Source organism: Xiphophorus hellerii, chromosome 10 (assembly GCF_003331165.1).
Source record: "Xiphophorus hellerii strain 12219 chromosome 10, Xiphophorus_hellerii-4.1, whole genome shotgun sequence".
Taxonomy (NCBI): domain Eukaryota; kingdom Metazoa; phylum Chordata; class Actinopteri; order Cyprinodontiformes; family Poeciliidae; genus Xiphophorus; species Xiphophorus hellerii.
Genome location: NC_045681.1, coordinates 26,458,058 through 26,465,557, shown reverse-complemented (window position 1 = coordinate 26,465,557; position 7,500 = coordinate 26,458,058).

The following is a 7,500-nucleotide window of genomic DNA, read 5'->3' as shown; positions in this document are numbered from 1 at the left end:
TGCCCGAGAACCGGTGGACCTCCGGCTTCCCGGGGGAAGCCAGAGGAGACACCGGCCACGTGCACACCGCAAGTCCGGGCTTCCACGCAACACAGAGCCGGGCGTACCACCTCCAGGGAACACCTCAGCTGCCCGAGGGCAGCTGTGATGGAACCAAGGGGGCCGTGCGCACCGGGGACCGGGGGCTTCACCGCAACCAAAGCCGGGCGTACCACCTCCAGGGAACACCTCAGCTGCCCGAGGGCAGCTGTGATGGAACCAAGGGGGCCGTGCGCACCGGGGACAGGGGGCTTCACCGCAACCAAAGCCGGGCGTACCACCTCCAGGGAACACCTCAGCTGCCCGAGGGCAGCTGTGATGGAACCAAGGGGGCCGTGCGCACCGGGGACCGGGGCTTCACCGCAACCAAAGCCGGGCGTACCACCTCCAGGGAACACCTCAGCTCCCCGAGGGCAGCTGTGATGGAACCAAGGGGGCCGTGCGCACCGGGGACCGGGGCTTCACCGCAACCAAAGCCGGGCGTACCACCTCCAGGGAACACCTCAGCTGCCCGAGGGCAGCTGTGATGGAACCAAGGGGGCCGTGCGCACCGGGGACCGGGGCTTCACCGCAACCAAAGCCGGGCGTACCACCTCCAGGGAACACCTCAGCTCCCCGAGGGCAGCTGTGATGGAACCAAGGGGGCCGTGCGCACCGGGGACCGGGGCTTCACCGCAACCAAAGCCGGGCGTACCACCTCCAGGGAACACCTCAGCTGCCCGAGGGCAGCTGTGATGGAACCAAGGGGGCCGTGCGCACCGGGGACCGGGGCTTCACCGCAACCAAAGCCGGGCGTACCACCTCCAGGGAACACCTCAGCTGCCCGAGGGCAGCTGTGATGGAACCAAGGGGGCCGTGCGCACCGGGGACCGGGGCTTCACCGCAACCAAAGCCGGGCGTACCACCTCCAGGGAACACCTCAGCTGCCCGAGGGCAGCTGTGATGGAACCAAGGGGGCCGTGCGCACCGGGGACCGGGGCTTCACCGCAACCAAAGCCGGGCGTACCACCTCCAGGGAACACCTCAGCTGCCCGAGGGCAGCTGTGATGGAACCAAGGGGGCCGTGCGCACCGGGGACCGGGGCTTCACCGCAACCAAAGCCGGGCGTACCACCTCCAGGGAACACCTCAGCTGCCCGAGGGCAGCTGTGATGGAACCAAGGGGGCCGTGCGCACCGGGGACCGGGGCTTCACCGCAACCAAAGCCGGGCGTACCACCTCCAGGGAACACCTCAGCTCCCCGAGGGCAGCTGTGATGGAACCAAGGGGGCCGTGCGCACCGGGGACCGGGGCTTCACCGCAACCAAAGCCGGGCGTACCACCTCCAGGGAACACCTCAGCTGCCCGAGGGCAGCTGTGATGGAACCAAGGGGGCCGTGCGCACCGGGGACCGGGGCTTCACCGCAACCAAAGCCGGGCGTACCACCTCCAGGGAACACCTCAGCTGCCCGAGGGCAGCTGTGATGGAACCAAGGGGGCCGTGCGCACCGGGGACCGGGGCTTCACCGCAACCAAAGCCGGGCGTACCACCTCCAGGGAACACCTCAGCTCCCCGAGGGCAGCTGTGATGGAACCAAGGGGGCCGTGCGCACCACAGCCAGGGCTCAGAGCTCCAGCCAGCACCTCGGACAGCTCCAAGCCGTCCACAGAGCACTGTCTGCAGCCTTTGCCCTGCCCGCCTTCGACCGAGCTTTCACGCAGCTCACAACCGAGCCGGAGATGCCCCAGGCCCTTCAGAAGGACCGAGGAGACACACCGGACCGACCGGAGCCCACAGCCAGGGCTCAGAGCTCCAGCCAGCACCTCGGACAGCTCCAAGCCGTCCACAGAGCACTGTCTGCAGCCTTTGCCCTGCCCGCCTTCGACCGAGCTTTCACGCTTCCAAGGAGCTCAGAACCGAGCCGGAGATGCCCCAGGCCCTTCAGAAGGACCGAGGAGACACACCGGACCGGCCGGAGCCCGCTGCCTTACCGCCCCAGACTTCCAGAGAACCGGAGACAAAATCTGGAAAAAGGGCTTAAAATGCTGGAAAAAAGCCGAAAAAGGGGCCTAAATCCGCCTTACCCTAGCTCCAGTAGACCCCTAGAACCGGCCTGGATCGAAAAACTTTGGCTTTTTCCGCTCCAAGCCCTCTTTCCGAACTCGCTCCTATAATCCCGCCGGTGGGGTTTTTCTCCGTAAGGTCCTGAAATCCTACCTATCGACGGAGCCGGGGTGAAGGGTCGATTTTTTTTTCACGGGCGGCAATGCTTTGGACAAACTTTGAACGGTTATCTCGGCTTCTGTGAACGACTTAAAGACGATTCGACCACACCAGAGTGTTCTCTGGACTCTGGCCTTTCCGGCAATATGCGGCTTTCCCCGGGGAAATGCATTTTTAAAAAATTTTATGGAAGTGGAAAAATCACCGGGGGCCTCCGGGGCGCCGAGGCCGAGGACAGTGAGCCGCTGCGGACACCGCCGGCTGCTTCATGGGCCCTCTCTGGAAGTCCGAAAATTCAACTTTGTCCCAGGATGATGAGAGTGATACAGGCGTGATCGGGGCATTCTCCCGGGCCTATTGATCCTACTTTCGAGGCCGCTGGTGCCCGGGAAAGTGCCTACCCTAACCCTTGGACCAGGGTTTGGGTTTTTGATTTTTAATTCCGCCTGCGGGCGTCCCAGGAACCAGAGAACCACACCAGAGTGTTCTCCGGACTCTGGCCTTTCCGGCAATATGCGGCTTTCCCCGGGGAAATGCATTTTTAAAAAAATTTATGGAAGTGGGAAAAATCACCGGGGCCTCCGGGGCGCCGAGGCCGAGGACAGTGAGCCGCTGCGGATACCGCCGGCTGCTGCATGGGCCCTCTCTGGAAGTCCGAAAATTCAACTTTGTCCCAGGATGATGGGAGTGATACAGGCGTGATCGGGGCATTCTCCCGGGCCTATTGATCCTACTCTCGAGGCCGCTGGTGCCCGGGAAAGTGCCTACCCTAACCCTTGGACCAGGGTTTGGGTTTTTGATTTTTAATTCCGCCTGCGGGCGTCCCAGGAACCAGAGAACCACACCAGAGTGTTCTCCGGACTCTGGCCTTTCCGGCAATATGCGGCTTTCCCCGGGGAAATGCATTTTTAAAAAATTTTATGGAAGTGGGAAAAATCACCGGGGCCTCCGGGGCACCTAGGCCGAGGACAGTGAGCCGCTGCGGACACGGCCGGCTGCTGCATGGGCCCTCTCTGGAAGTCCGAAAATTCAACTTTATCCCAGGATGATGGGAGTGATACAGGCGTGATCGGGGCATTCTCCCGGGCCTATTGATCCTACTCTCGAGGCCGCTGGTGCCCGGGAAAGTGCCTACCCTAACCCTTGGACCAGGGTTTGGGTTTTTGATTTTTAATTCCGCCTGCGGGCGTCCCAGGAACCAGAGAACCACACCGTTTTATTCTCCAGACTCTGGCCTTTCCGGCAACATACGGCTTCCCCCGGAGGAATGCATTTTTAAACATTTTTACGGAAGTCAAAAATCACCCTAGCGGGACGTCGGGGCCCCCCGAGGCGGGCTGTAGCCTGACTTTGCCCCGGCCCTGCTAAGACCCATCCAGGCTGGAGCTCCCTCCTCCTGCTCCCTCCGAACCGCGGGGGTCCAGGCTGGCTGGAGCTCCCTCCGAACCGCGGGGTCCAGGCTGGCTGGAGCTCCCTCCGAACCGCGGGGTCCAGGCTGGCTGGAGCTCCCTCCGAACCGCGGGGTCCAGGCTGGCTGGAGCTCCCTTCGAACCGCGGGGTCCAGGCTGGCTGGAGCTCCCTTCGAACCGCGGCATCCCACACTTAAGCACGGATTACACCCACCGACACGCACGGCCCCGGACGGGTCGTGCCCCTGGTAGGGCAAAGAGAAGCAGGTGGTGGTGGTGGTGGTGGTGGTGGTCCTGGTCCCCCCCGTCCCCCCCGTCCCCCCCCCCCGCCGGACGTTCGCCCGCAGGACGGGGCTCCCTAACCCGCCTTTTCCCTAACCCGTCTTAGAGTCGTAACATGGCCTCCCGCCCTCCGGGGAATCGCCGCGCGGCTATCGGGACGCGTTTACCCGGGGATCCGGCCCCGATTTCGGGGTCGAACGAGGCCCAGGTGTTGCCAATTAGGCTTAACTGGAAGCCAATCTCAGGAGCTTCCCCTGATTGGACGCCCCCCCGAATTGGGAGCAGGTGTCGCCAATTAGGGCTTGATTAGAGGGAAGCACGCCCGGGGATCCGGCCCCGATTTCGGGGTCGAACGAGGCCAGGTGTCGCCAATTAGGCTTGATCGGGGAAGCACGCCCACCCGCCTGCACATATAGCCGGATGTGCGGACGTGCCCCCCCCTTATTCGCTATCTGACTCTCGCGGAGTGAAGATGACGCCTTCTAAGTTTAAGAATCGCTGCCCTGTATGTCACCGGCCGTCTTGGCGCCTGCGACGCCACTTGGATGACGTTCACAGCGTCAGGAACGCCCTGGAGCGAAGGATCCTGTTGGCGTTTGCCAGAGGGCGAGTGAGCGTTCGCGGCATGAAGTGCCCCGTCGGCGGCTGCTCGTACGGCGGGTCAAGGGTGGCGCAGCACCTCCAAGACGCTCACCGTGACCTGGGTGCCAAGGAGAAGAAGCGCCTTTTGAGGAAGCTCCAGTGGCGCAAAACGCTGCGGCAGGTGAGAGAACTTCGGGCCTCGGGTCCCGACCCGCCTTTAGCCACCAGGTTGGACCTGGACGGGTTCACGGGGCAGCGAAGCCGCCGCCGACGCCGCCGCCGCCGCCGCCGCACCCCCCCCTGCTTCTCCCCTTCCCTCGCAGGGACCGAGCGCCAGCCCTCCCCGTACGACCTCGACGGACTCCCCGCAGCAGCAGCAGCAGCAGCAGCAGGCCGGAGCCAGAGGAGGAGCTGGAGGAGCCATGTCTTGTTCCCGGCCGACCGAGCGCCAGCCCTCCACGTTCCACCTCGGCGGCGGACTCCACACAGCGGCCGGAGCCATGTCTTCTTCCCGGCGGCGACGACGACGACGACGACGACGTGCCATCCGCGGACTCGGCGGCGACGACGACGACCGGAGTGCCGGAGGTCGAGGACGAAGAACCGCAGGCCCCGTCCTCGAGCACGGTGGGTAGGCTGAGTACATTTCCTGCAGTCATCCGTGGCTACCTAGAAGAGTACGGCCGGCACCTGGCCGGGGCAGTACGCTCGCGAAAGCATGCTGAAAATGTTAAGTCAAAGATGGGTCGAATTGTTGCATTCCTCAGCTACATGAGCCGTGATAAGACCGAGCTGGGCTCCTGGCGCTTCTTGGATGACGCCGGACGCATAATGGCCTGGCCCGCCGAACTCACCGAGCGGGAGCGGAAGGCCGTAACTACCGTTAAGGTCTACCTGGTAAACACAACCCAATTCCACGTATACTTCATGGAGACGCCTCCGAGAAGCTCCAGGCTGTCCAAGCGGCAGCTCGTGTCCGTGATGAGAGCTCTGAGGTCGGCTACGTGCCAAATCGGAACGAAGGTGGTGCTTCGGCAGATCAAGGTCAAGTCCGAGAAGCTACAGCGCTCCGTAACGCCCGAAATTCTCCGCAGATGCATCGCAAAGTGTCGGGGCTGGATCCCCAAACTCTTGCTGAGCTGCTCGCAAAAGAAGCACGACGTGGGACTGAGGCACCTGCTGTTCGGGTTCTTCGGCCTTTACCTTATTTCTCTCTACGGCCATCGAGCCGGAGTGATGACCAACCTTACCACCGAAGAGGTCCTGGAGGCCGCGAGCGGGGCCGTCTCTTCCTCTCCGGGGGTCGTACTCAATGTAAGTCTGCACCCACTCACTAACACTAGCCTGGCTGGCTGGCTGGCTGGCTGGCTGGCTGGAGCCTGGATGGATGGCTGGATGGATGGATGGCTGGATGGATGGATGGATGGATGGATGGAGCAGCCAGGCTGCTGCATCCATCCATCCATCCATCCATCCATCCATCCAGGCTCCATACATCCAGGCTCCAGCCAGCCAGCCAGCCAGCCAGCCAGCCATTTAACATTTCTCTGCCCTTCTTCAGGTAAAGAACCATAAGACTGCCCGGGTGTTTGGATGTGCTCAGGTCTTTCTCACCCACGAGGAACTGGGCTGGATCCAGCGGTGGATGGAGATCCGGGCTCGGCTACGTCCGCAGTGCGATCTGGTCTTCTTCAATACCAACCATCAGCACGTGAACACCATCACTGCGTTCGCCAGGAACGCGTGGGCAGCGATGCTGCTGCCAGGGAGACCCTCGCTTACCGACATCAGGACCGCGGTGGCAACGATGGTAAGTTATCCAGGAAAGCAGCATAACCGCCATCCGACCCCTGCCTGCCTGCCTGCCTGCCTGCCTGCCTGCCCGCCCTCTGACTCTCTGCCCCCCTCTCTCTCTCTCTCTCTCCCCTCACAGTGCAGGAACACCCACTCCAGTGATGTCCGGACGCAGATGGCCCGGGTCATGTGCCACGACACCCGCACGGCCGACCGATTCTATGCGATGCAGCTGGATGTCGGCCAAATGGCGGAGATGAGGCGCAGATTTGCCCAGTGCATGGGAGAAGAAGCTGCAGAAAGTTCACAATAAACTTTGAATAATGCACCAGGATGTGTCATGTCTCTTCATTGTGTGGTGGTGGTGGTGGTGGGACAGGGGGGGGTTTCCAGGTTCCAGTCCCGGCCAACGGGGCCCGCGGACCGGCCCGCACCACCTCTGGTAATCTGATCTGGGCTCCGAACCGAGCCGAGCCAGAGAGGCACCAGGCCCATCCAGAAGGACCGAGGAGGAGACTCACTCACCGGACCGGCCAGAGCCCACAGCGTTGCTGCCTCGGAGATCCAGAGAACCAGAGAGAAGATCCGGGGGAAACAACGGCTTAAAATGCTGGAAGAAGCCGAAAAAGGGGGCCCTTAATCGGCCTTATCTGAGCTGTAGAAGGGCCCTGGATCAAAACACTTTGTCATTTTTTCGAAAAATGTGCTCTTCTCCCAGGGGTCTGTTGTAATTCCTCCGGGGGGATTTTTTTCTGTAAGGTCTTCAAATCCTATCTATCCAAATGGCGCTGGTGAAGCCCTGTTTGTTTTTAGGGGGTCGGGGCAATGCTTTGCAGGCCTTGACCCCCGGACACTTACATGACTGGCTGAAATAGGGACCCGAAATAGGGCCCGGCAAGCCAGAGAGCTCCAGGGGGCTTTCAGCTCATCTTTCAGCCTCAAATAGGGACCCGAAATAGGGCCCGGAAAGCCGGAGAGCTCCAGGGGCCTTTCAGCTCATCTTTTAGCCTCAAATCGGGGCCCGATCTCCGGCTACGCACTGACTACACCAACCCTGGACACCTCCAGGGGCTTTGACCTCATACTATAGCCCGAAATAGGGACCCGAAATAGGGCCCGGAAAGCCGGAGAGCTCCAGGGGCCTTTCAGCTCATCTTTTAGCCTCAAATCGGGGCCCGATCTCCGGCTACGC